This window comes from Parambassis ranga, chromosome 10 (assembly GCF_900634625.1).
Source record: "Parambassis ranga chromosome 10, fParRan2.1, whole genome shotgun sequence".
NCBI classification, from domain to species: Eukaryota; Metazoa; Chordata; class Actinopteri; family Ambassidae; genus Parambassis; species Parambassis ranga.
The window spans coordinates 24,423,804-24,450,731 of NC_041031.1; the positions used below are offsets into that span (position 1 = coordinate 24,423,804).

Here is a 26,928-nt window from a genome sequence, read left to right on the forward strand (position 1 = left end):
AACATCTCAGAACTAGTTTATCAGATAATACTTTCTCCCTGGATGGAATTACTCTGGCCTCCAGTACGACTGTGAGGAACCTTGGAGTTATCTTTGATCAAGACATGTCGTTTGTCTCTCATATTAAGCAGGTCTCCAGGACCGCTTTCTTTCACCTGCGTAATATTACTAAGATCAGGAGCATCCTCTCTCAGAGTGATGCTGAAAAGCTCATCCATGCTTTTGTCACTTCAAGACTGGACTACTGCAACTCTTTATTGTCAGGATGTCCACATTACTCCATCAACAGTCTGCAGCTGATCCAGAACGCAGCAGCTAGAGTTCTGACAGGAAGCAGCCAAAGGGATCATATCTCTCCTGTCCTAGCGTCTCTTCACTGGCTCCCAGTGGACTCAAGAATACACTTCAAGATCTTTCTTCTAACCTACAAGGCTCTTCATGGACTTGCTCCATTGTATCTGCAGGACCTGATTGTACCATATGTTCCTAATAGGACACTCAGATCTCTGAGTGCAGGTTTACTTGTAGTTCCTAGGATTCATAGAAGCAGAATGGGAGGACGAGCTTTCAGCTATCAGGCACCGCTATTATGGAACCAGTTACCAATGTGGGTCCGAGAGGCAGACACTGCCTCCACCTTTAAGACTAGACTTAAAACTTTTCTGTTTAGTAAGGCGTACAGTTAGCCTTAGACCTAGTGTGTAGGGCTGATAGGTATAGTTACAGTCGCTTAAGGTGTCATAGGGCTGATAAAATCTTAACTCTTAGTACAGCTATGCTGCTCTAGGCCTACGTTGTCGGGGGGCACAAACATGATCCACTGAGCAGTTTCCCTCTGACCTCTGACCTCTCCTCTGCTCTCCTTAGTCTGGCTCACACTGGTAATATCATCTCATAATCTGTGTTCACTGTCTTCCTCGTAGTTTTGCTCCTCCTCTCTCTCCCCTTCATCCTCTCTGTCCTGTCTCCCTCTTCTTCTCCTCTCTCTCCCCTTCATCCTCTCTGTCCTGTCTCCCTCTTCTTCTCCTCTCTCTCTCTCCTTCATCCTCTCTGTCCTGTCTCCCTCTTCTTCTCTCTCTCTCCTTCATCCTCTCTGTCCTGTCTCCCTCTTCTTCTCCTCTCTCTCTCCTTCATCCTCTCTGTCCTGTCTCCCTCTTCTTCTCCTCTCTCTCCTTCATCCTCTCTGTCCTGTCTCCCTCTTCTCCTCTCTCTCTCTCCTTCATCCTCTCTGTCCTGTCTCCCTCTTCTCCTCTCTCTCTCTCCTTCATCCTCTCTGTCCTGTCTCCCTCTTCTTCTCCTCTCTCTCGCCTTCATCCTCTCTGTCCTGTCTCCCTCTTCCTCTCCTCTCTCTCTCTCCTTCATCCTCTCTGTCCTGTCTCCCTCTTCTTCTCCTCTCTCTCTCTCCTTCATCCTCTCTGTCCTGTCTCCCTCTTCTTCTCCTCTCTCTCTCTCCTTCATCCTCTCTGTCCTGTCTCCCTCTTCTTCTCCTCTCTCTCCTTCATCCTCTCTGTCCTGTCTCCCTCTTCTTCTCCTCTCTGTCCTGTCTCCCTCTTCTTCTCCTCTCTCTCTCTCCTTCATCCTCTCTGTCCTGTCTCCCTCTTCTTCTCCTCTCTCTCTCCTTCATCCTCTCTGTCCTGTCTCCCTCTTCTTCTCCTCTCTCTCCTTCATCCTCTCTGTCCTGTCTCCCTCTTCTCCTCTCTCTCTCTCCTTCATCCTCTCTGTCCTGTCTCCCTCTTCTTCTCCTCTCTCTCGCCTTCATCCTCTCTGTCCTGTCTCCCTCTTCTTCTCCTCTCTCTCTCTCCTTCATCCTCTCTGTCCTGTCTCCCTCTTCTTCTCCTCTCTCTCTCCTTCATCCTCTCTGTCCTGTCTCCCTCTTCTTCTCCTCTCTCTCTCCTTCATCCTCTCTGTCCTGTCTCCCTCTTCTCCTCTCTCTCTCTCCTTCATCCTCTCTGTCCTGTCTCCCTCTTCTTCTCCTCTCTCTCGCCTTCATCCTCTCTGTCCTGTCTCCCTCTTCTTCTCCTCTCTCTCTCTCCTTCATCCTCTCTGTCCTGTCTCCCTCTTCTTCTCCTCTCTCTCTCCTTCATCCTCTGTGTCCTGTCTCCCTCTTCTTCTCCTCTCTCTCTCCTTCATCCTCTCTGTCCTGTCTCCCTCTTCTCCTCTCTCTCTCTCCTTCATCCTCTCTGTCCTCTTAAAGGGAGTTTTTCCTTGCCACAGTGCTCTTAGGGGGTTCAGGCTCTGTGTTTCACTGGGTTTCTGTGAAGCGCTTTAAGACAAATTCTTATTGTAAACTGTGCTATATAAATAAAACTGAATTGAATTGATTTAAAGCTCTTAGTTCAATCAGGAAGACGGTCATTCACGTCATTCATCAATTATCTATCCGCTTCCCTGATCTCTCCCTTTACCCTTCTCTAACGCTCTCTCTCTTTCTCTCTCATTCCCTTGCTCTCCCTCTCTCTAACCTCCCACTTTAGTCAGGTGATTATTAAAGAGCACCTTCCTCACCAATCAGCTGTCAGTCCGTACCTCACCTGCCCAATCACAGCTTTGCAAAAAATTTAAAAGTGTTTTGTCTCTTCTCCAGCTGCCCTTGAGATCAACTCCGGCGACCCTCCTCCACCCCAAGCATCACCAGATTCACGCCAGTGTCCTCTCTCCACCACCACCAGGTCTAGACCCTGGGAAACCTCTGATCTAGCAGCCTCTCCTCCTGCTCTTTCGCTCTTTTGGATGTGGTCAACGTGACGGGGTCTAGAATGCCAAAGCACATTCTAAATTCTTTGTATAACTATAATTATAATAATTAAAGCTGCAAACAGCGATGGCGGGCCCTCGCACTCCTTGTGGTCCGCGGGACCAGCAGCCACCTCCCCTATCGCCCCACGACCTCTCTCCCCTGTTACCAGCACGAGCTGTGGTCTGCAGGGCAGATGAGGACACCAAAACACACGTATACAAAAGACAGGTCCTCCAGCCAGTAGGTGGCGCAGCGACTGTAGCATATCAGCATATCAATGCATGCAGAGTCAGATGTTCAGCATGACTGTAAAGTTTCATCCACATAGGATGAAGTGCTCTTGTTCTCAGTCGTAAGAAACTGTCGGCTTCTACTGGTCAGCGTGGGGAATGACCACAGCTCTGTATTTATATATTGTTTATATGTATAAAAATGTGCGATTGATGAAGCCAAAGAAAAACAACATCCTGTGGACATTTGACTAAATAAATAAATCAAAAATATGAAAACACAGTCAGTGTTTAGGAGGTTTTTGGGTTTTCATGTTTAAATGAATGGTGAGAAGGACAGTAGGTGGCGGTAATGCACCTCAAACGTTGGTTGTCACTCTCCATTAAAAAGCAGAAGAAGAAGAAGTTTTCAGGAAGTGATAAGTTGGCCGCGCATGGGTGCCATTTTGGAGACAACCTGAAGCAGGTGTGGAAGTTCAGCTGCTTGGTCTAATTTACTGGTGGTGTGACGGCAGCTAGCCAGTATCACTGCACATCACCGCCAGCTCTGGTGTAACATCCACCGAAAGATTAGAGAAAGGGCCCTGGTTCGACTGAAGGAGAAGAGAGAAGGCCTGGTTCCACAGAAAGGCCTGGAAGCAGAGGCAGCGGCCTGCTGCTGGGGGCACATGGCGCACAGCGAGGAGCTGCAGCAGGTGCTGTTGGCTTGTTTGAGCTTACAGTGAAGATGAAGACACAAGTTGATGAATGTTACTTTGTCTTTAGAAGCCAGAGCAGGTGCTTCCCCACTGTGAATGGCTGCAGATCATCTGGACTTCATTACAGAGTCGCTGAGATAAAAGGGAAGCATTATTGTCTGTGTTCAACAATAAGTGTTAAATTCAAACGCTTCATAAACATCAGTGTGAAGTCAACGCTTCATAAATATCAGTGTGAAGTCAACGCTTCATAAATATCAGTGTGAAGTCAACGCTTCATAAATATCAGTGTGAAGTCAACGCTTCATAAACATCAGTGTGAAGTCAACGCTTCATAAACATCAGTGTGAAGTCAACGCTTCATAAACATCAGTGTGAAGTCAACGCTTCATAAACATCAGTGTGAAGTCAACGCTTCATAAACATCAGTGTGAAGTCAACGCTTCATAAATATCAGTGTGAAGTCAACGCTTCATAAATATCAGTGTGAAGTCAATGCTTCCAAACTAACAAAGTTTGTCTCCATCTAGTGGTGAACAGGAGAAATGCGCCACTTCCAGAGACACAGCTGAAAGCAGTGATAATCAGAGCACATGGCGCTCAGGAACAATGCACAGGCTGCAGAGGATCCAGGCTGTCTGAGGACGGGTGCTGTCTGCTTGTGAATTTACAATGAAGTCATGAAGTGTGTTTTTTTTTTAAGTTGAATTTAGTTGTAAATTGTGTCATCACGTCTGATTTTCCCTCTTCAGGCCTTGAAGGCCTTGGTGCTTTCTGGGAGACGTTGCAGTGGATTGAACTCGACAAGGTGAGTGGATGTTTCCTGGCTGCTTCACTGCTGATGGTAGGACACACCAACCTGAAGACTCTGCTGTTTTTCATCTGCTGTCCTGTGAAGAGGTCCCTGACTGCAGCATGGCCTGCCTGGCAGATAAAGCATGTTCTTTGGCAGATGATTAGCGCTCAGACAAAAGTAGCATCTTGCGAGGAGGAACAGTGGCAACGTCAGGCGTGTTGGCCTGGTCCTCAACTGTGAGTAATTCCGAGGCCTACAGCTACATCTGCACCATCAGCGTTTGGTTTTACTCGTGTTGCCCTCATGTCTGCAGTGTTTTAACTCTGCATTGCAGATCATGTGTTATATTTGGTGTTAAACATGGTCCATCTTGTCCTCCTCAGCTGACGACCACATAACGGCACCAGCGCCTCCAGTGCCTCTGCCTGCACCTGGTCATCCACCAGCCAGGCCCTGCCTGTGGTCTGAGGAGACGTCTTCATGTCCCGCTGTGTCAGGTCATCGGTTTTCTTGTTATTTCCATATGGCATGGTTTTTTCCACCTCATATTTTCTCCCCTCACGCAGGCGGTATAGTGTAGTGATAAAAATTATATTATTCGTAGTCTAATTAAATAAATTAACATAGATACATAAACTAAGATACATAGATAAATAAGACTACATAGATAAATAAATCAAAAGTAGTGTTCGTAGTGGAAAGGTGCGACAAAGAAATTAGGTTAACCTAAATTATTATGTCAGTAGACGACTAAAATAGGCTCAATAAAAATATAAAATAGATGTTTAAATAGTCAGGGTTGCTAACTATAATAACTATAATATATAGATTTATATATAATATAAAATTAGTATTAGAGTGTTAAGGTAGGATTAAGTAAGATTAAATTAGTGTTTAGTGATGACAGGTGTGTAGGAGGTTGTGGTTGTTGTTTAGGGGGTGTGTGGATGCCGGCATCTGGTTAGTGTTGTTGTGGTGGTTCTGTGTTGTGGGTTTGTTGTGTCTTACCATGTGCTGCTGTGGTTTTTGGTGGATTGGATTGGTTTGATTGATGTTTTTTTTTTTGTTGACTATGAATGGTCAACACCCAAAGAATAATAATAGTGTGAATAGTGTGATGCTACAACACTGGCAGCGTTGACCAGTTTTGAAACGCTGAAATGAAAATGGTGACAGCAAAGGACACGTGACAAATAAATCCACGTGGACAGAAAATCAAAAGAAATGGATCAACTTTGCATTGAATGGAACAGCTCATGACTCCTTAAAGGAAGAAGCATTTTGAGGATCTTTGAAGAGTTGAAGACAAGAAGAAATGATCCACGCTTTCAGCAACTGCATCAGAACCTGGACAAACCTTCTGGATCAAACACTCAGTGTGTGCCATGTCAACATGACGACGAGCAGCGTCACAGCAATGTTCCAATCAATCAGCAATTGTTGTGGAAACTTGAAGTCCATTTCTGAGGAGATGGGGAGACAGGCGTTTAATACGTCTGCAGGACGGGTGCTCCTGAACTGATGTAGGAGCTTTGGGAGGTGTTGGCTTGGAAATAGGACAATGTAAGGCAGAAAACAAATGAATGATAGTGTAGGAGAGTTAGGAGTTAAATTAAACCATTAGGTGTTGTGACAGGAAGCATATAAACTAGGACAAAATTTGTCGTTATCTAGCCAAAAATCCAATAAAACGTGATGTGATTAAGTAGGCGTTTAAAGTCTGCGCTTCGTTACCACGTGCTAGCAGCATAGTAAGAAAAGGACGTCAGGAGAACATGGCCTAGACCTTATTTACTAGTAGATCAAATTTATAATATATATAACTTTAATGGCTAAGTAGGGTAGGAGAGAGTTAGTAGTTATTATAAGTAACATTAGGGATGCAGACGTTATGTTAGCTGGTAGCTAGTGGTTGTAGGAGCTCTTGGTGCTGGGCATTTGGTTTGTTGTGATGATTGTAGGTGGGTTGTTGACGATGGGCTAGTTGTTGGTCTTGTGGAGTTGTTTGGTGTAAAATGCCCAGAGTAGTTGTTTAGTGTAATAAATAGGACAGGATACCAGGCAAACTAGTCAAAGCAGTAGTGTAGAGGCTGGAATTAATGGCCCAAACCTGGCGTCCTGAAAGTGAAGTTTATATGTTGCGTATATCACCTTATATGGTGGCAAAACGAGTTCGTTAAGTAGCACGTGCGTCATTAGTGTTTTAACAGAGCGTAAGAAAAATAGTCCTTTAGGTTAATTTGGAGAATCTTCATCAACAATAAGAGAGTGTTCCCTTTAACTGTAAATATGTCAAGTAGTTGTAGCGTACAAAGGTAAATTCTTAGAACAAACTATGCTTCCTAAAAAAGGTGTGGCCTTGGAGCGCGTAAAGAAAGTCTAATTCAAACTTGGGACGAGCTGGTAGCCGAAAGTGTAGGGTCACTTTTCACTTTGATGTAGGCAGCTAGGTAGCACAGCCACTATGAGTGCTTTTTATCATGGGCTTTTTGGTTGTTGGAGGAAATATGAGTGCGTTCATGGCTGTTTTGTTCTTCACAGAACCACTGATGTCACCTGGAAGGCCGGATTTCTGCAGGGAAGGTAACGTGTCTGCAACTGTTCTCTACACATGCTAGTGAGCATGCCTGTGAAGATGCTTGCTTACCACTCTGACTTTATTGTTCCACAGACCCGCTGAGTGGACACCTGGATGTCTGCAAGTGAGGTAATATGTCTGCAACTGAATACATCCTGCCACTTACCATGCTGCTGTGTTTTTTTTTGCTTTGCAGGAGCAGAGATTCGTCACCTCCAAGGCCGGATTTCTGCGAGCAAGGTAGTGTGTTTGCAAGTCATCATAACACATGCTTTCTGTGAAGATGCTTGCTTACCACTGTGTTTTATTATGTTTTTAGCTGCACAGGACCACTGATTCGTCATCTGAGAGGTGGAATTCCTGCGAGTATGGTAGTATATTTGCAACTCATGTTAACACATCCTTCCAGTGAAGACGCTTGCTTACCACTCTGATTTTTGTTGTTCGGCAGAACCGCTGAGTGGACACCTGGACTTCTGCAAGTGAGGTAATATGTCTACAACCTGTTCACACATCCTGCCAGTGAAGACACTTACCATGCTGCTGTGTTTTTTTTTTTTTTGGCTTCGCAGGACCACTGATTTGTCGCCTCGAAGGCTGGATTTCTGTGAGTAAGGTAGTGTGTTTGCAAGCTATGTTAACACGTTCTTTCAGTGAACATTATTCCTTACCACTTTTTTCTTCACAGGACCACTGATTCATCACACTGAAGGGTGGATTTCTGCCGGTGAGGTGATGTGTCTGCAACTCATCGTAGTACATCCTACCCGTGAAGATGTGTGCTGCTGTGTGACTTTAGAAGCCTGGATGTGTAGGTATTAAGTCTGCAAGTCATGGTAATGCATCCTACCTGAGTAATTTACTTACAATATTTGCTTTGTGACCGTTTTATCCCCCGTAGGCCTTGAAGAAATGCTGAAGGAGTCGGTGGCTTCTGCAGTTCAGCCAGGTGCGATGAACTCCGCGTCACAGATTGTCACCAATGGCAATTAACCAAAGAAAGGTTACTGTCTTAATATGGTCTGTCCTCTCCTCTGCAGATGAAGAGCATGCCGAAGCATCTGCGCATCGTCGCCTCTGCCTGTCAGCGTGGTGTACAGTAATTGTTTTAATGTTCTCTCTCAGACCCCACTAACAGTCTATTGCAGATGTGGAGGTAATGTAAAACCTTGTGAAACTGTAGGTGTTTAATGGTTTTCTGGTGTTTTTTTTTTTTTTTTTTTTTTGAAATGTCAAAGGACTCGTTTTAGGTTTGGCCCAACACTCAAACAGTGTTTTGCCCTGTCTCCAGAACCCCGATGGACAGGATTTTTAATGACTCTCTGTGTTGGAAATCTCACCAGGAATTTGGCTCTGGATGGATTCGGCGTGCACCAACGTGCCCTGACTGTTTGACTGACTGAGGGTGTGGGTGGTATTGTGTTGTGCAATGTAGGGTCAAGGTTGTGGATATTGTAGCTTAGATCGTAGAATGCCGGCATGTTGTTAGTTGGAGTTGAGCTTGTGGAATAGTTGATTAGTTTTGTGGTGGTTGAGGTGTGGTTTGGGTGACTTGACTGGGACTGAGAGCAACCAACCAACCAAAAAACAACCAAAAAAGGAGCAAGGAACGCCAAATGTGTCGCACAACAGGCACCAAGGATTTCTCAATGTAACCATTGTGTGGAAACGGTTACAGCAAGGAGACATTGTGGACAAATGAAATACAAACATACTCAAACACGGTGTTGGAACAGAGCAGCACATGACTGCTAAAGTAAAGAGCAAGGATGGAAAACGCAGTTGCAACTACAAACGAGCAATGCTATCAGCAAACGCATCCAGACCCAAAGTCAAGTAGTTGCACAAGGGAATTGTGGAAATGCAAGTATGGGTTCTGTGACCAACATGATATTCAAATGTGCTGGGGTGCTGGGTTTTGGAATCTCAGCACTTTCAGAACGGATGGGGGGGGAAATGTGGGAAATGAATGTAATGTGTGTCATGGTGTGGCAAATTGCTGCTGGGTTGTCAACAAAGGTTTTGTGCTGCCTTTCACCTGGACAGGTGAGGGGGGGCTCACTGCTTGAAAAGGACAAAGATCCTTTTCTGGTCCCACCCCTTGCGTTTTGTGGCGTCATTGCATCGCATGGTGTTGGGTGAAAGAATTTATTCTGCATGGTGTTAACATGCAGTGTGTTCAGATCAAGCGGCAACCTTCGGGGCTCAAAGTGGAAGCCCATGCGGAAGTGTCAAAACTTGTAATTCACGCTGCAACAGCTGGGGGTTGGCTCCAAAAGCGAGTAATTTCCCATAGACTCCCATGTTAAAATGGCCGATTTCACAGCAGAAAAGAACATGTTTACAGCCTGGTACGAAAAATCGCTGTGGTCTCAGATGATAGGTTCTCTTCTAGTGTCAATTGTAGGGGGGGGTGAATTTTTTTACAATTCACTCGTTTCAATTGTATTCAGACTTAAAATTACGCCTAATTATGGGCGTTGCCGCTTGAATGACAGACGGTTGACGTATCACAGCGTAAGTTTCCTGCTTCCACGATCGCCCGCCCCCTAAACCCCGCTCGTGCTCCCCCTCTTTGTCCATATTCGGAGTTTTAGTTGACGTGACGCTGCCAACATGGCGGCGGTCATCACGTCCCGGAACCTCCCACTGAGACTCAAAACGGCTCTTCAGAAACAAACGGGTGACGTCACGGAGGCTCTGTCCATAGTTTTTACTGTCAATGGTTCAGATATATAAGTATTCATGTTTATATGTGTTATATGCGCTTAATAATGTGATTTTCATAAGTGTCTATGTGTTAGGAAATTTTATAGAAAATCAAAGTATGTATTAATAAGTAATTTCATAGTGTGTCATATAACTTTGTTTTCTGCAGTTCAGGCTGTGGCAGATGAGATCAGTTGTTTTTCTGCTCTCTGGAGAGAGCTCTGGTTGGTACGAGATGGTCATAAATTCAGACTAAGGACAGCAGCACCTTTGACCTGATTCTAAAGGAATGTGTTTTTCTCCTGATTGCCCCATGTTATGGTCATCCCTAGATCGGACTCACAACCTATGAGATTTAAGGAATTGAAGTTTTACCTTATTTGGCAGTAAACACTAATGGTCTAGTTGCTGTATGAACCAGGGTCTGCAGGGGGGCGGTAGATGCCCCTGTGGGCCGGCAGGCAGGAACGCCCTTGGGGTATATCAATGTGTGAATTCCATGTCCAGTTGTGGTTGTGTTGTTCGTTGTTGCTGTGTGGTTGTTTGTTCTTGTTGGTTGTCCTGTTCTTGTGTTGTTCTTGTTTGGTTCTTTGTGTGCAACAACCCAGAGCTCTGCGACTCAGAATTTGCCTCATTGTTTAATAAATTATAATTTTGAGACCAGAATTTATCCGCTCCTTCCTTACAAACTAATTCAGGGGGTGATCAGAAGGAAACAAGGGGATTTTCACCCCGACAATGGTCACGTCATTCCAGAAACCTGTGCTTTTTCTCTTTGTTTCTGTTGCTTATCTGTCAGGTACCCACTGCCACCCCAACTCCACCTAACACTGGGGTAGTGGGGGGTGGAGCAAAGACCAGAATCTGAGCTGGGGGACAAAAGTTGACCTGCTTGTTTTTTGTCAATAAATGTGTATTCCTACTTTGCTAACCCTAACCATTTTTAATCCCGTTTGTCATTGTCATGTTAACCTTGTTTAATAATGGTCTTCTGTACCAGAGGGGTGGTCTTGACCTGGACAGTTTTGGCCAGACTTGCGCCACCACAAACCCAAACGTGCTTTTTGTAATGGATCCGTTTCAGTCAATACAGCCGTGTCCAGAATTTGCCTTTGCAGAAATGAGTGTGATGTGATCGACAATTGGGGCACACTGTTAACAAGGAATGGTAAGTGGAGCTTGCAAGCGAAGTGTATTTTTAAATGCAGTGTATGTTGAGGTGGTGATTCCTGACACTGACAGTTTGTCTCTTGTCTTCCAGATGGCCCGGTGACGTCACTCGCCGGCCTCGCTGTGTTCCAGCCTGTGACCTTTTGTTTATTTTTATCAATGCCATGTTGTGAAATGACTGAATAAAAGTGATTGATGGAAGTTTTTGTAGTTTGCTCATATTTGTGAGTTTGGAACATCGGAATGTGCTTTGATAAAGACAGATTTGATGTTTAAACGATTGCATGTGTTATACTTTTGTGTGTTTTACACAGGGACTGGAGGATCTGGAGTGGGCGGTTGTGTCCTGCCAAACAGTGCCCTGGTTTCCCCTTAACGTCAAAGCCTTGCTATTGTAGTCAATTAATTGTCCCACACAATGTTGTGTGTTTGTTTATAGTTGAGTGAGTGATATTGTTGTGATAAGGTGGCTTTAAAAAGTACAAGCAAGATGTGTCATTAAAGGTTGTACACACAGTTTGAGTGTGTGAATCATGCCATGAAGTTACAGTCATTACATACAATCTGTATTTGAAAAAATCTATGCCATTGCTCGTCATAACAGTCATGTCACTGGGTGCAGTCAAGCCACGCTGACGTCTCCAAAATGGTAAATGTTTGAAATGAATTGAGTATTCATCAGTTAATTACATGACGTATTGCCTGCCATAGAAAGCCAAACACTTGAACACTTGGTGAATCCTTTGAAAGATGTTATTCCAAAGAGGTACGACGCTGAAGCTGATTTTGTTTTACTGTGTCCGCAGGCCTGCGTGTCGTCGGATGTCAATGCAGAACTGCAGTCTGGACCTGTGAGACGGCTAGAGTTGTCCTGGCTTCCCGTCAGCAGGAGGGGTTCTGGTAAAGGTTGTTGAAGCTATTATTGGTTTTATTGAGGTAATGTCATTAGTGGCATCGATGTAATCATGTAGAATGTTATTTGTGTAGCATGTTGTGCATGAAAAGTTGTGTGAAATTGTTTTAAAGAAACCCAGAGCCTCACCCCCAGATAGAAAGTCCCTTTTAATATGAAGAAACCTTCACACTCTCTTGGTCTCTTGGTCATCGAGCGCTGTAGGCTGAACCGGCATGCTAGCATGCTTTGCAGTGTAGAAGATGGAGTGTTTTTGGGTGATGTGAAAGGAAAGTTTTCAGAGTTGTATCTTGTGCAAGACATATTGTTGTGCTTTACTTTGCCAGATGAATTAGTTCTTCTCAGTGTAAGGGTGTTGTAGGCTAGTTTGTATGTACTCAGTTTGCCACTGTAGCCTCGCAGGAATGCCGTCATGTGGTAGAAGTATGTTGATGAAGATTCTCAGTCATCCAGGTCATCATACGTAGAGAAGATTGAAGCAAGGCGTCTGGACTTGTAGAGTTTTCTAGAAGACATTTCGCTGCTCATCCAAGCAGCTTCATCAGTTCTAACTGTTTGGTGGGGAAACATGGTTTATATGTGGTTACAGACCTCAGTGGGTGGGTCTGGGTAAAACTTTAAAAAACTTACAACAACCACTCCACAGAAGAATGGCTCAGCACAGGAGAGCCACCTCTTCAGGACAAGACTCAGCTGTTCACCTCCACCTCAAAGACAAAGGACACTCCTTTGAGGACAACAATGTCCACATTTTAGACAGGGAGGAAAGGTGGTATGAAAGAGGAGTCAAGGAAGCCATCTATGTTAAGCTGGAAAAACCTTCCCTTAACAGAGGTGGAGGCCTCAGACATCATCTTTCTACCACATACAATGCAGTGATTCCATCCATTCCCAGGAAGTTTACACAGACTCACAGTAAGAACAAAGGGCTGTCAATCAGTCCCCCTCCGGCAGTTTCATAGTCGTTAGCCAGTTGTTAGACACACCTGGCCCAGTCAGCCAGAACATCACAGGTAAGTATGGAAACATTTAGTGCTATTGTTTGTAAGTTTTTTAAAGTTTTACCCAGACCCACCCACTGAGGTCTGTAACCACATATAAACCATGTTTCCCCACCAAACAGTTAGAACTGATGAAGCTGCTTGGATGAGCAGCGAAACGTCTTCTAGAAAACTCTACAAGTCCAGACACCTTGCTTCAATCTTCTCTATGTGGTAGAAGTACATCAGATAAGTTGGACACTGCACGTGTTTTGCATGAAAGTAGCATTGATAATTTTACGAATGTTGTTTGTTTGGAGGGTGTATGCCTACAGAGCTAACAGAGCTAACAGATCTGTGGACGATGCTGTCAACCTGGCTCTTCACTACATCCTGCAGCATCTGGACTCCCCGGGAACCTATGCTAGGATCCTGTTTGTGGACTTCAGCTCTGCTTTCAACACAATCCGCCCAGCTCTCCTCCAAGACAAGCTGTCCCTGCTGCATGTTCCAGACTCCATCTGCCGGTGGATCACTGACTTCCTGACAGACAGGAGACAGCATGTGAGGCTGGGGACGAATGTCTCGGAAACAAGGACCATCAGCACCGGTACCCCCCAAGGCTGTGTACTTTCCCCTCTGCTCTTCTCCCTGTACACCAACTGCTGCACCTCCAGCCACCAGTCTGTCAAGCTGATTAAGTTTGCTGACGACACCACCCTCATTGGACTCATCTCAGACGGGGATGAGTCTGCCTACAGGATGGAGGTGGACCGTCTGGTGTCCTGGTGTGCTGACAACAACCTGGAGATGACAGTAGACTTTCGGAAAGTGCCAGCTCCATCACCCCCCCTCACCCTGACAGACACCTCCATCTCCACAGTGGACTCTTTCCGCTTCCTGGGTACCACCCATTGACAGTAAAAACTATGGACAGAGCCTCCGTGACGTCACCCGTTTGTTTCTGAAGAGCCGTTTTGAGTCTCAGTGGGAGGTTCCGGGACGTGATGACCGCCGCCATGTTGGCAGCGTCACATCAACTAAAACTCCGAATATGGACAAAGAGGGGGGGCACGAGCGGGGTTTAGGGGGGCGGGCGATCGTGGAAGCAGGAAACTCACGCTGTGATACGTCAACTGTCTGTCACTCAAGCGGCAACGCCCATAATTAGGTAATTTTAAGTCCGAATACAATTGAAACGAGTGAGTTGTAAAAAAATTCACCCCCCCTACAATTGACACTAGAAGAGAACCTATCATCTGAGACCACAGCGATTTTTTGTACCAGGCTGTAAACATGTTCTTTTCTGCTGTGAAATCGGCCATTTTAACATGGGAGTCTATGGGAAATTACTCGCTTTTGGAGCCAACCCCCAGCTGTTGCAGCGTGAATTACAAGTTTTGACACTTCCGCATGGGCTTCCACTTTGAGCCCCGAAGGTTGCCGCTTGGTACCACCATCACCCAGGACCTCAAGTGGGAGCTCATCATCAGCTCCCTCATCAAAAAGGCCCAGCAGAGGATGTACTTCCTGCGGCAGCTGAGGAAACTCAAGGTGCCAGCCAGGATGATGGTTCAGTTCTACACGGCCATCATTGAGTCCATCCTCACCTCCTCCATCACAGTGTGGTACGCTGGGGCCACTGCCAGGGACAGGCACAGACTGCAGTGTGTTGTGCGCTCTGCTGAGAAGGTGATCGGCTGCAGCCTGCCATCTATCGAGGACCTGTACGTCTCCAGGACTCTGAGGTGTGCAGGTCGGATCACAGCTGACCCTTCTCACCCTGGACACGGACTCTTTGAGCCACTCCCCTCAGGCAGGAGGTTACGGTCCATTCGGACCAGAACCTCACGCCACAAGAACAGCTTCTTCCCCTCTGCTGTTGGACTGTTAAACTGTAATTAATGCACTGCTCTGCACTGTCTTCAGAAGGTCACTTTAGTATAGTCACTGCACAATGACGACTATTTGCACTGTTTACTCCATCTTGCACTACTTGCACACGAGTACCGCCTCACCGATCCATGTGGTACCTGTTACATTATTACATTATTACACTGTACCATTCGATCATATAAGGGTCTATGTTTACCATTTCATCTGCACAGTATTTTATGTTCTGTTCATTGTATGTCTGTTACGCCATGTCTGTCATGTAAATTTAGCCTTACTTTAGTTTATTTACTTAATTTTATCTTAGTTTTTATCTTATTGCATGTTAATTGTCATATGTTCTTTGTATGCACCAATCACTAAGGCAAATTCCTAGTAATGTGAACCCCCTTCACTTACATGGCAATAAACATGATTCTGATTCTGATTCTGATTCTGATTGTCTGTACAGAGGCATGTAGCAATTATAGGCCAATCCTAATCCAAAATTCCTAAAGTTAACTTAAGTCTGAGTAGTATTGGGGCTTCTTTGGTGTACTGGTGGCACCAGGGAACAGACTGTAGCCAGAAGCAGGGTCAGTTGCCTCAAAATGCTCTCTTAATACAGTATTTCCTTGCAGATTAATGAGTTGAAGGTGCAGGTGTCCGTTCATGTGTCCACTTGAACATCTGAGCCAGCTCTGGTGAAAATTCTTGGACTTGTCCGATGAGGAAAGGATTCTGGATTAGGAGGAGGAGCAGCTGCCAGAGGCAGAAAGTGTTGAACTTTTTTGGGAAGTTTCCAATCAGCTTGTAGTTTTGGGAAGTACTCACATTCTCCCTGAAGATTTTCTTTGAAAAGGCCCAGCTTCCTTTTGAAAGAGCGAACACCGACTGCAGCTTTAAATGAAGCTCATTAAGATGTGACGTAATGTCCATCAAAAAGGCAACCATTTTTGTCTTGTGCTCATCGTGCATTGTTGCTCAAGTAGCAGGTCATTGGCATTTTCCTCAACATGTTCCAGGAGTTCTCTCAGGAGGCGATGCTACTCCTTTGGTGTGCTTCAGGTGCTCACAGAGGTCCTTCTTATCTGGACAGACATGGTGAACAGCTGCATCAAGCTGTGCCAGTACATAACCTGCTTATATTTCAGATTTGTGGGTTTCTGTCGAAGCTGCCATTGGAATGTGTAAATGTATGCCTGGTGAGTCTGGATGTGTCATATTGGGCTTGCAGTATCGTCAGCTTAGACTTCAGGGGAAAACACCACGGGTCTCATTTGATGTCACCTTGCTGTTGAGTCACACACAGGTGTGTTGAGCTGCATCCCTACCTCAGAAGCCACAGAGATGGTAGGAAGATGTCTCACACAAGACGGCACACTGAAGGAACGAACCAACGTCATGCCGGACCACAGCCGTGACCTGCCGGACCTCTGCCTGAACAGCACTTGCTTCCAGTACAATGGGATCACCTATGTCTCCAATTGTGGCTAATCTGTACATGGAAGAAGTGGAGAGAAGAGTTCCTGTTGATACCTGGGTCAAAGCCAAGACCCGTGAATCGGAACGGTTCACAGAACACATCAACTCAGTGGACGTCAACATGAAGGTCACAATCTGGATTCAATCTGTCCTTTTTTTCTTCAAACTTTTGCACCTTTAGTCCTGAATGAAAGGCAAGCTTGACTTTGTATGTTGGCTCAGGCTTATAAGCTTGGACACAGCGCTCCTTAGCTATGAACCGTTGCGGATGGAGGGTATCGGTGAGTTGTCATGTCTGCAGTCTTGCTAATGTTGAAGCAATGTAAAGACATCTTGGAACATCTGTGCAGGTGTTTTGAGTTGAGTGGATGATCAGAATGACAGTCAGCTGAAAACAGTGTTTCACAGCCTGCAGTCATGCGCTTTGCTGTTTTGTGGGTTTTTGTTTGTGCAGCATTGCATGTTTTTATAAAAGTGCATTGTGTTGTGTGTCCTGTTCTGTTCTTGCATCCCGATTGGTTGATAATGGTCTATGAGGGATCACTGTAGTCTAATTTTGTTCAATTCCTCTTTTCGTGGGCTCTATGAGCTGGGAGTAATCTATAAGTATATAATAAGTTATTGTGTAAAATGTGGCCCTGAGTGTAAAATATGTGGACTGGAATGGACTGTTTTTGACACATATATATATATATATATACACATATATATATACTGTATATATATATGTGTATGTAAGGGGGTGTTTCTTGTCGCTGTTGGTCAGGGGTTGTGGCTCTGGGTGTGTGAAGTGCTTTGAGACAGTTGAGATTGTGAGACGTGCTGTCGAATTGAAATAGAATTAAACTGAATGTGTTTTTTTATGTAGGCTAAGGAGAAGGAGATGACGGAGCATCACAGTGGTGTCAGCCTAACAGAAATGGTGGAAATGTAAGCAAGACTGCAGGTATGTTTTTTTTCTGTATGTTGTGTAGTCGGACAGTATTAGAAGTCTTAAAGTTTATGTGTCGTTTTGTTTTCACCGTAGGCCCTGGCCCTGGCCCTGGCCCCAGTGTGAGGAGCCACAGCAGCTGTCGATCAGGTGATGGTTTGTCCTGGTGTGTGTGTGTTGTCTTGCCAGTTAGTGCTCAGTAGTTAGAGATATTGATTGTACATGAGTGTCTTACTTTGAACCACTTTGTCCTTTGAGCGGGTCAGTACTACTTGCTCGTGTGCAGATATAGTCCATATTTTTCCAGGTCAAATTCAGTGAGTAATGTTAGAACAAAACGAGTCGGTACATAAATGTAAGTACACTGTAAAAAACGTTACTCATTTTCAAGGCAAAAAAATGAAGGCAACATTTTCCACTTTGTTAGTTTAGTGAACGTCTTGGAATTTGAAGTTGGTAAAAATCAGTATTTTCTATTTTAGAGTCTACAAGAAAAGCAAAACATTTAAGTTTAACCAAACTGAAAGAGTAGCATTTTGACCACATCATACTGATTTAAAATAAGTAACATTTAAATAAAAACCTAAAATTTTCTGATTTAAATGAGGCTAATTCATGTGTTCTCGTGAATTTTGACAAATTATTTATGCGATCCACTTCAAAACATTAGTTAGCATGGCTCTAACTTTAAGAAAGGAGGAAAGAGAGGTAATAGTTTCCAGCGTTTATTACTGTAACAGTTTCCATATACATACAACAGATCCATGCTCAGGACGATGCTCTCCACAGATAGACCTGCATTTTCCTCTTGGACACTGGTCTCCCTTTGTCTTTGTGACATAAACAGAAAAATAATTGCAACAAAGAACAATGTTCCCACACACACACACACACACACACACCTTTACAAATATGTAGCCTTTACATATTTATGCATTTTTATGACACCATGCTGCACAGGGAGAGACACGCTGAAATATATGATGTCGTCATCTTTAGCGAATATGCAGGGACGACAGTGACTACAAACACAGTGTCACTTTTAACCGATATGTGAACCAGGACGAGAGGCCGTGCTGCTAGCGTGTGGTAGCTGGACAGAGGCTAACATTTCAAACGAGTGACTTGAGACAGAACACTGACCGAGGCTAACGTTACCTTAGAGTCAACTTGCAGCAGCCCGAACATCTCTGTTTCCACGGTCGGTGTAAATGTTCTGTCAGCTGTACTTTGACATTACTCTGCCTTCAAAGTGCAGCTATGACTGACACTCTGTCTGTTGTTGTTTTTAAACGTAACGTTACTGCATGAATCCTGACTTTCAGCCAGGTAAATAGCTACATGTGCTGCGTGTTGTATGTAGCCCACAGACACTCCACACAGACCCCAACAGATGGCGCTGCTCCGGTGTAGGTGACAGTGAGGAACGGTCCCGTTGTTGTGCTGCGGGTGGGCGGGTCCTGACGTTTTCCTTTGGATATAGACAATTACATTGAGTTCTGTAGAAGCAATTTATTATTGACGTTCAGTCAAATCCATTTTAATATTAAGCTACCAAAAGATTCACACTTTTTACTTGTGTGCAACTTAAATAAATTCAGAAAGAAATATACTTTATAAAATAAAGTCCTACAGACAACACTGAACGTTGAAGGGCTTTTTACAGTGTAGGTAGCTGTTGGTGTGCATGTTAGAATCTGCCTCTCAGACAGGCTGGACCAAAGCAGCAGTACAGCTTCAGGCAGCCTTAAACATAGTGTGTAGAGGCTGACGTGGCCTCAGCACAGGACATGTTTTAGCATAGCTGAGCTGCTGTAGTGTTACTGTTGCTGTTAGACGTGCTTTGAGGTAGCTGAGACTGTTTGCAGCGTTATTGAAATGAAGTGGAAATGAGTTGAGTGTGTTTTTTGTGTAGGTCCTGGATAAGAAAATGATCCAGCTACCCAGTGAGAGAAGTGTAGAGTGAATCAGCAGTGATGCAGGTATGTGCGTTTTTAGTATGTTTCGTAACTGAGTAGAACTGTCGTCCTGAAGCCCCACAGTGAATGTGTTGTTGTTGTGTTTATGCCACAGGCCCTGTGTGCGATGATAAATCACAGAAGCTCGACAGCCAGCGTCGGTACACACAGCAGCTGACCCTCAGGTCACGGTTTGTCATTGTCAGTGTGTTGTGGTGCTGAATATTTCCCATTCACAAATAGTGCGTGAAGTTAGGTAGTTGTTGAATAAATGTCCAAAGGTCTTCGAAGCTCATGTGATGAAGACATAGACATAAAGATTTTGAAGTGTGCAGTTGTGTTTGTGTGTGTGGAGAGGGAGGTAGTGAGTTGTGTATTTATTACGCATGGTCTTGAAGCCAGATGAATTTAGAATAGACATAAATATGTTTGCAATCAGAGTTTACGTTGCTACTGATGAGATTATGATTTGAATTGTTTTTATGGATAGAATGTACGGATTGTGTAGAATGAATGTATTGGTCCTCCCTGGCAATCAGCTCCAAAACACCTGCAGACAGGCGGGGCGAGGTGTGTGCAGGAGGAGGAGAGATCTGGTTTTGTTACCGCAATTTGTTTTGATTAGTTCTTATTTCGAATTTCTTTTTTGTGAAGGACAGCTATGGAGAAAATTAATGTTTGTCCTCCAAACAAAGGGCCTAACCACTGGCTGTGACACATGGGATGAAAAGAGTCTCTGGCTAATGTGTTGAGTGGTGTTTGTGTGATGAAGGCCAGCCAGAGGTTTGCAGTGTGAACGAAGGCGGAGATTTCATATGTACAACACAGTCGGCGGGTGGTGAGTGAGTGTAATGTAGCTGTGTAGTTGTAGACATTTGTGTGTCTGCATGTGTCTGCAGGCTGGATTTATGCCGAGCTGCTGTCTGGGCCTGTGACCCATCAGAAGCAGCTGTATAGAAGCTAGGAAGCGTTCCAGTAAGAGGTACCGGAGGAGCTCAGAGAGGTTCCTGGTGAGGGAGGCCCGTCAGCATGTTGCTGCACCTGTGTCATACAGAGCAACATCGGCACCTGGACGCACCGGGTCAGTTCAGACAAGCAACGGGCCAAATGGGTCCATGTCAGTGAATGATACTGTTCATGTTTCAAGTAGAACCAGAGGACGAAAGAGAAACATTGTGATGTGGAGTTGTGTAGTGTTGTTGTGACGGGTCCTGTTGGAGTGGGACCAGTGATCCTGTTTGTTGGTGATGACACGTTGTGATGTGTTATAAACTGATAGTGTTTGGTTGGTTTGACAGGAGCTGAGGCTGCTGCCTGTCAACCAGAGCGACAGGCATGTGCGGATGCAGGTGTTGTGTAACTGTTGTGTGTGTGTGTAGTTTATGTGATTAATGAGACGGTGTTGTGTGTTGTCTTTGACGTTGTGTTTTGTTCCTGAAGGTCCTACGAGGTGTTTCCTGTCGGTGTGGTAAATGGGCTGTTAGAGAGCAGCGGGTCATGCTGTGATGTGTCTGTGTGCGGTCATGTAGTTGAGAAGGTTGTGGCATGTGTTCATTTTGTGTGTGTGTTTTCTGCGGGTGTGTGCTGAGCTGCAGCAGGGTGCTGTGAGTGAGCAGAGTGTACCAGTGTTAACAGGTATGTTTTTGTATATAAATATATATATATATAATATATTGTATTGTTATTTAATGGAATATATACAAAGGTGAACAGAGGCACTTCCAGCAGCCATCACTCCTGTGTTGTAATTAGGTTTGGGCGATATTGGCCAAAGAATGAGTCACGATTATTTATGGCATTTAGCTGATAATGATTACACATCAGTGATTATTTAAGGTTAAAAAAATGTCTGTGCAAACAGACCTGCTAACCTGTGGCTGGAATACGTCCCACACTAGTGCATGTTTTCACTCATACTGTAGAACAGCAGCAGAAAAAACAAACAAACTGGACAATTTCACATGTAACTGTGTGTTTGTGCAAATCAACCTGCGTTACGTTAGGTTGGTTGTAAGGAGCATAATACTAAACATGTCGCGGATTCTCGGCCGAGTGGAATTCCTTCCAATATCTGCTGGAGGAGGCCTCGCTGTAGCTGGCGTTGTGACCTCGTCACGCTTTCTTCGCCTTTCTTCGTGCTCCAGCTTATGGTGACAGACGTTGAGCCTCTGTTAGAATGTCCTGCTCCGCGTCATTTAACTGAACACCACCGCCTTCTGCCATTATTGTGATTTATTATTGTGGGCTTACATGTGTGCACTTGCAGGGGAGAGTACGTCACACAAAAATGCATCATCATGACGAGGCACTAATTGCAGTAATTGATGAGTGGTAAATATAGTAATCGGTGACAATTTTTCTGACGATTAATCGCACACGATCAGATTTTGGCACAAGCGTCGTCCTAATGGTGCATTGTGTTAGCCGATTGTGTTAAAAAGGCTAATTGATGATTAGAACAGTGCTGTGAGATGATGTTAGCACAGCTGAGTAATGCTGATCAGAGAAGCTCTAGAAGTGGCTCGGTGACCCCAAACTTTTGAATGGTAGTGTCCACACATGATGTCATCATGGTGCATGTGTAATGAGATGTGTAGCATTGGAGATCAGATATTTCCCCCTCTGTGCAACACAGGAGGAAGATGTAGCATCCTCTTTGTCAAATCTTCTTTGTTCATATTCAAATTCAAATGGCCTGCAGACTTTAAAACAGTTTATGTGGGTTGTCTGATTCACATCTGTCCTATAAATACTGCTGGGGGAGTTTCCTAAGAACAACATTTTGGTGCATTTGTCTCTTCTTCTTTTTAAAGAATTCCATGTTTTTTCTCTATATTTGGCTTCATCAGTGCCCTCTGGTGGCCGCGTGTTGGTATTGTCAAATAGCTGCAAGTATCAGAATCAGAATTCCTTTATTTATCCCTGAGGGGAAATTCTTTTTTGTTACAGACAAAGAAATCAAAGATAAATTGAAGTTTGAAATAGAAATATATAATAATCTAAATACCTAGACAGCATTTAAATCCCTGAGTTGTATCTAAAGAAGAAGACACATATTTACTACTGTATAAAAACCTTTACATAGTAAAGAGCAGGACATGAATGTACCAGTATGAATGTGCAGTGTCTGAGTGACTGTCACAGTTCAGAGTTCAGTAGTTTGATTGACAGGCAGGAATGACTTCCTGTGTCTCTCAGTGGTGCATCGTGGGAGTCGGAGTCTGCTGCTGAACGAGCTCCTGTAGCTGGTCAGCACAGTGTGGAGCGGGTGAGAGGGACAGTCCAGTATAGTCTTTATTTTGGACCACGTCCTCCTCTGGCACACCTCTGTCAGAGAGTCCAGGTCCTGTCCTACAACATGGCCTTATGTGATAGACGTGTGTGCCGCGTCTCCTTGGAGACTCTGAGACCAGTTTAATGTTTACAGACAATGAGGAAGTGAACTCTGATCGCAGGCGTTTGCAGTGTCGGTCCTCTGAGGGTCAGACGGAGGGACCTGAATGGACCGTGGTCTGCTGCCTGTGGAGATGAAGGTGGAGGAGAAGCTGGAGGTGAAGGTGGAGCTGCTGAAGTTCTGCTTGGCAGTCTTTAACACCGTGTTTCTGGTGAGTCCATCTTCACATCCTTCAATAAGCTCAGAGGCCTTTTTCATCCAGGAGGTCTGAGAAAAGATTCCTCTGGATTAATCAGTCAGAGTCCTTCTGATCATCACGGATACATTTTCAATGTGTTCTTTTTCTGTTTCTTTTCGTTTGTTTTGAATTGCTGATGTCAGCTGGTTTATTTAGTAGTTTCCTCTTTGAAGCCAACAGTAGGAATAGATGTTCACTTTAACAGTAAAGCACAGTCTGAACAGCGATGATGCTCAGAGCCTTGTCTTGACCTTTGACCTCTGTAGTTTGTGGGTCTGAGTGCGGCCGGCTGTGCGATCTGGATCCTGTTCGACAGAGGAAGCTTCCTGAACTCCCTCCCCTCCGGTAAAGACTGCAGCTTTAAAGGATCAGCCCAACATTTACAAAGAGGACGCTGCTTTAGCCTAGCTTAGCACAAAGACTGTAAACAAGGGGGAACTGTTAGCATAGCTCAATGACACTGTGTGTGTGTGTCTGTCTGTCTCTGTGTGTGTGTCTCTGTCTCTGTGTCTCTGTTTGTGCAGAGGAGCTGCAGGTGGTGTCCGTGGGCCTGCTGGTGATCGGTGGTGTTGGCGGTCAGCGTGGCAGCGACCTGTGAGATCAGGTTCCTACTGCTGACGGTGAGTCAGCGTAACGTCTGATGCTGCATTCAGGTCACGTGGGAAAATGCTGCGACCACATCCAGGGCTCAGTCAGGTGTTTTTTACCTGTGTCCCTCGGCTGATGTGTGGTGGGTTTCTTGAAAGAACACTGTGAGAAATAAAATCCAGTTTTGTTTCTTAGTGCTGCCCCCTGCTGGTACCCTGTGCTATTATTACACAGACACTGGCACACACTGACACACATACACACACACACTGACACAGACACACACAGACACACACACACAGACACACACACACACTGACACAAACTAAAACACACACCGACACTGTGACTGACTCACAGGGCGGCTGCTGTGGCAGAACCGGTGCTGCTGATTGGCTGAGCAACACCTACATCCAGAGCCTGAACCTGACGAGTCCAGACGTGCTTCCGTGTTCCTGCTTTCACTCGTTTCAGCGCAGCGTCAACTCTTCCTGGTGCTCCGAGCTGCTGAACCTCACTCTGATTGGCCAAGGGAGCGGCACGAGCTCGCTCCTGAGGGGGCGCCGGCGGCTCTAAACCTGCTGTGTTTCATATCGCTGGTGTGATGTTTTACCCATGATGCTGCTGGGTTTGTGGTTTTCAGGGCTGCAGTCAGACGTTCAGTGATTGGCTGCAGGAGAACTCCCTGACCATCATCGCCATGGACGTCGCCCTGCAGTTACTGCAGGTAGTAACACTGCACTGCCTGCAGAGGGTGCAAACACACCTTTGTCACAGTCTGAGGGTTTTTATGTGTCTTCACTGAGTCACCAGCAGATCACTTTGACGTGTCAGCACTTCCTGTCTGCTTCTGATTGGATGGTTTTGAATCAACATGGCTGCCTGTTTGTGGTTATATGACATAAATATTTATTAAGGGTGAAGAAGAAGGAAGATCAGCGCAGCTCTGTATCTGTTAGTAGATGAGGTACTGAGGTAGGTACTGAGACCAAGCAGCACAAACTGCATTTCCTCCAGTGTCCACTAGACGCTGTCTCATACAGCGAGTCTGGATGGTAACCTTATGTTACTCTAGCTCCATCACACTGAGTGTTTCCGCCTCTCTGCAGGTGGCGCTGTTCGTCATGGCGGTGTATCTGTACCGTGCATTTGAAGAAGGCCGCGCTCTGAAACGGACCGATCTGCTGGCTGGCAGAGACCACGCCCCCACCGATGACCTGGGGGAGCTGAACTACGCCTGCAATGACCAGGTTGGAGCTTACATAGACCCCCATCACCTGCCTTATCACCACGATGACCACGGCCAGGTGTATGTGGACCAAGTGCAGAGCTACTAACCTGCTACAAACATTATAGGCTCAGGTTCTGGTTCTGGAAACATGAGCCTCCAACCAGCCTGCGGTCTTATACCCTCTGTTATCCAACAGACACAGCTTCTCAGAATACACACACACATCTTAGAGCAGGCACAAGCACAATCATATTTCACAGTAACATATCATGGATGAGATCATCGGAGTGACATCACATATACGTCTATAGTAAGACATCTATAAACACACCAACACCTGTGTGGAAAACAACGAACGATGGCAAAAACACAGCTAACACTACACAACCAATACTAAAACAACACAACTGGGGAGATGACGTACACAGGCAGGCTAAGTCTATACGTGTGAAGCTTGAAATTTGTAGGAGGAGAGAAATTTGGAAGATGACCCTGGTTGACGGGCTATCTCATAGACTCCCGTGTTAAAAATGACACAGAAACTGCTTAATATTTGAAAAACTATAGTCTTTTGAAAAAAATAACATTAATTTAGCTTAATGAGGCAGGCAGAGCTGTTACCATATTTGGCAACCATATGGCATTTGGCTGCATTTGGCAGCCATATTTGTAGTCTTTATCAGACTTTAAGCATTATATCTGTCATATTGATCATCCTTCAGCTGTATAGTATTTGGCTGCTTCTTTATCAATCGTTACGCATGATATCTGCCATATTCATTGCTATGGAGCTGTTTGCTACATGTCCACATCGCATATTCTGTGTTGTAGAGCAACATCTTGTGATTCTGGCTGTGTCCATACTTTTTGTCTGAAGGCTTCGGTTTGGACAAAAGCAGCAGTTGTTTAGAGGGTGTTTTTACATCAGAAATGCATTAGGAGGGGGACAGAGAGAGCTGCAGTTAGGGGCAGTTGAGAAACATTCAGGTTGCCATGGATACAGGCAGGCAGGGCTGTTACCGTGGTGACAGGCTGACAGGGGTACCTTTGATGACTCAGAGATCAAAGGCATACCAAAGTTATATAAAGGTACACCTTTGTGCAATAAAGGTGTTGGTGGACAGTTTCAAGGAGAGACACAGCAGGAGATTTTGGAGAGTTCGTGGAAACGAACCTGCCTAAAGTGCAAAGGAAAATAATCAAACTGATTACTGGACTAAACTCGGAGAAGAGAAGGATCAGAGAGGAAGAACGAAACACAGCTGCAGAGGAGGCTAACATCTTTTACACATTTCTTCATACAGTCAGATTCGTGGTGAGTACCAACAGTAGTGAGTGATAAGTGCAACTTCTTCATGTTTATTTAAGAGAGAGTTGTGCGCATTTATGCACATGCCGTGTGTGTGTGTAAGTGTGTAAGGGCGAACTCCATTCCGCGTGATACAGAGACCAGAGAAGTGTAAACCCAGGGACTGTAGAGACGGTAGAGCTCCTGGTGACGTTAAACCAAACTGTTTTGCCTGTAGAGCCAGCTGTTCGGGGAGAGTGCCGGTCTTTTTGCTCATTCATGGTGAAGTGACTGGACCAGAGCAAACCTATTTTCTAACTCGCTGCCATTTCCACATCTTTTACAGGATCAACATGAAATTGCAGACATTTGTAGAGCAAACACTTGTGATGCTCATGGTTTATAAATTGTTGAGTGTTTTGGTTTGGACACACCAAGCAGTTGTTCAGAGGGTGCAACCCCTATTAAAATACATGGGATCTGCCCTGAGAGGAGTAACAGGAGGCTGACACACCTCTCTCTCCAACATTAATTAGGCTTAATTAGGCAGGCAGAGCGGTTACCATGGTGACAGGCTGTCAAGAAGCATACAAAGCAGCCATATTTGTAGTCTTTATCAGACTTTAAGCATTATATGTGTCATATTGATCATCCTTGAGCTGTATAGTATCACTAGTATTACGGCTACTTCTTTATCAATCATTACACATGATATCTGCCATATTCATCGCTATGGAGCTGTTTGCTACATGCCCACATCAAAATCGTTTAGTCTCCCTAAGCCTCAGCTATTATTCCAAGATCAGACAATTCACCTGCTGTTCAAAGCAATTATCCAGCTGCTGTTCAGGTTAATTCGGCTGCTTTTATGACTGCTTCAGCTTGTGTTCAGAGGAATTCAGCCCTTGTTCTGCCATCCAGCTTCTATTCATATGCATTTAGATGTGTTTTTTCATACTTTTAGAGTTCAAAGCAATCATTCAGATAAGCTTTCAAAGCAATGCTTCAGCTTCTGCAATCAAACTTGCATTTCCTTCAGGAGCCTTTTACAGCAGCGTATCTTCAGCATACATTGACCGATTTCAGCCATTCAGCTATCAAAATGTTCATCTCACAGAGGACATTCCGGGTC

General features: G+C 44.9%; 2 long non-coding RNA genes across 13 annotated transcripts; both read left to right on the forward strand.

The window, feature by feature from the left end:
- Window positions 1-3,401: 3,401 nt before the first annotated feature.
- LOC114443146 (uncharacterized) lies at window positions 3,402-9,279 on the forward strand. 12 transcript variants are annotated; one of them, XR_003671416.1, is made up of 14 exons: window positions 3,402-3,662; window positions 3,733-4,350; window positions 4,418-4,473; window positions 4,564-4,697; window positions 4,845-7,044; window positions 7,133-7,163; window positions 7,236-7,279; window positions 7,359-7,410; window positions 7,491-7,526; window positions 7,612-7,655; window positions 7,728-7,854; window positions 7,941-7,988; window positions 8,080-8,195; window positions 8,331-9,279. It is a non-coding gene; the product is annotated as an uncharacterized LOC114443146 (long non-coding RNA). The 12 variants fall into 12 exon arrangements; XR_003671415.1 differs by having other exon boundaries at window positions 8,080-8,138; window positions 8,278-9,279; XR_003671411.1 differs by having other exon boundaries at window positions 7,728-7,850.
- Window positions 9,280-10,971: 1,692 nt separating this feature from the next.
- Window positions 10,972-20,460, forward strand: LOC114443129 (uncharacterized). Its single transcript, XR_003671405.1, has 5 exons — window positions 10,972-11,824; window positions 17,037-17,114; window positions 17,196-17,249; window positions 19,015-19,081; window positions 19,173-20,460. It is a non-coding gene; the product is annotated as an uncharacterized LOC114443129 (long non-coding RNA).
- The last annotated feature ends 6,468 nt before the right edge of the window (window positions 20,461-26,928 follow it).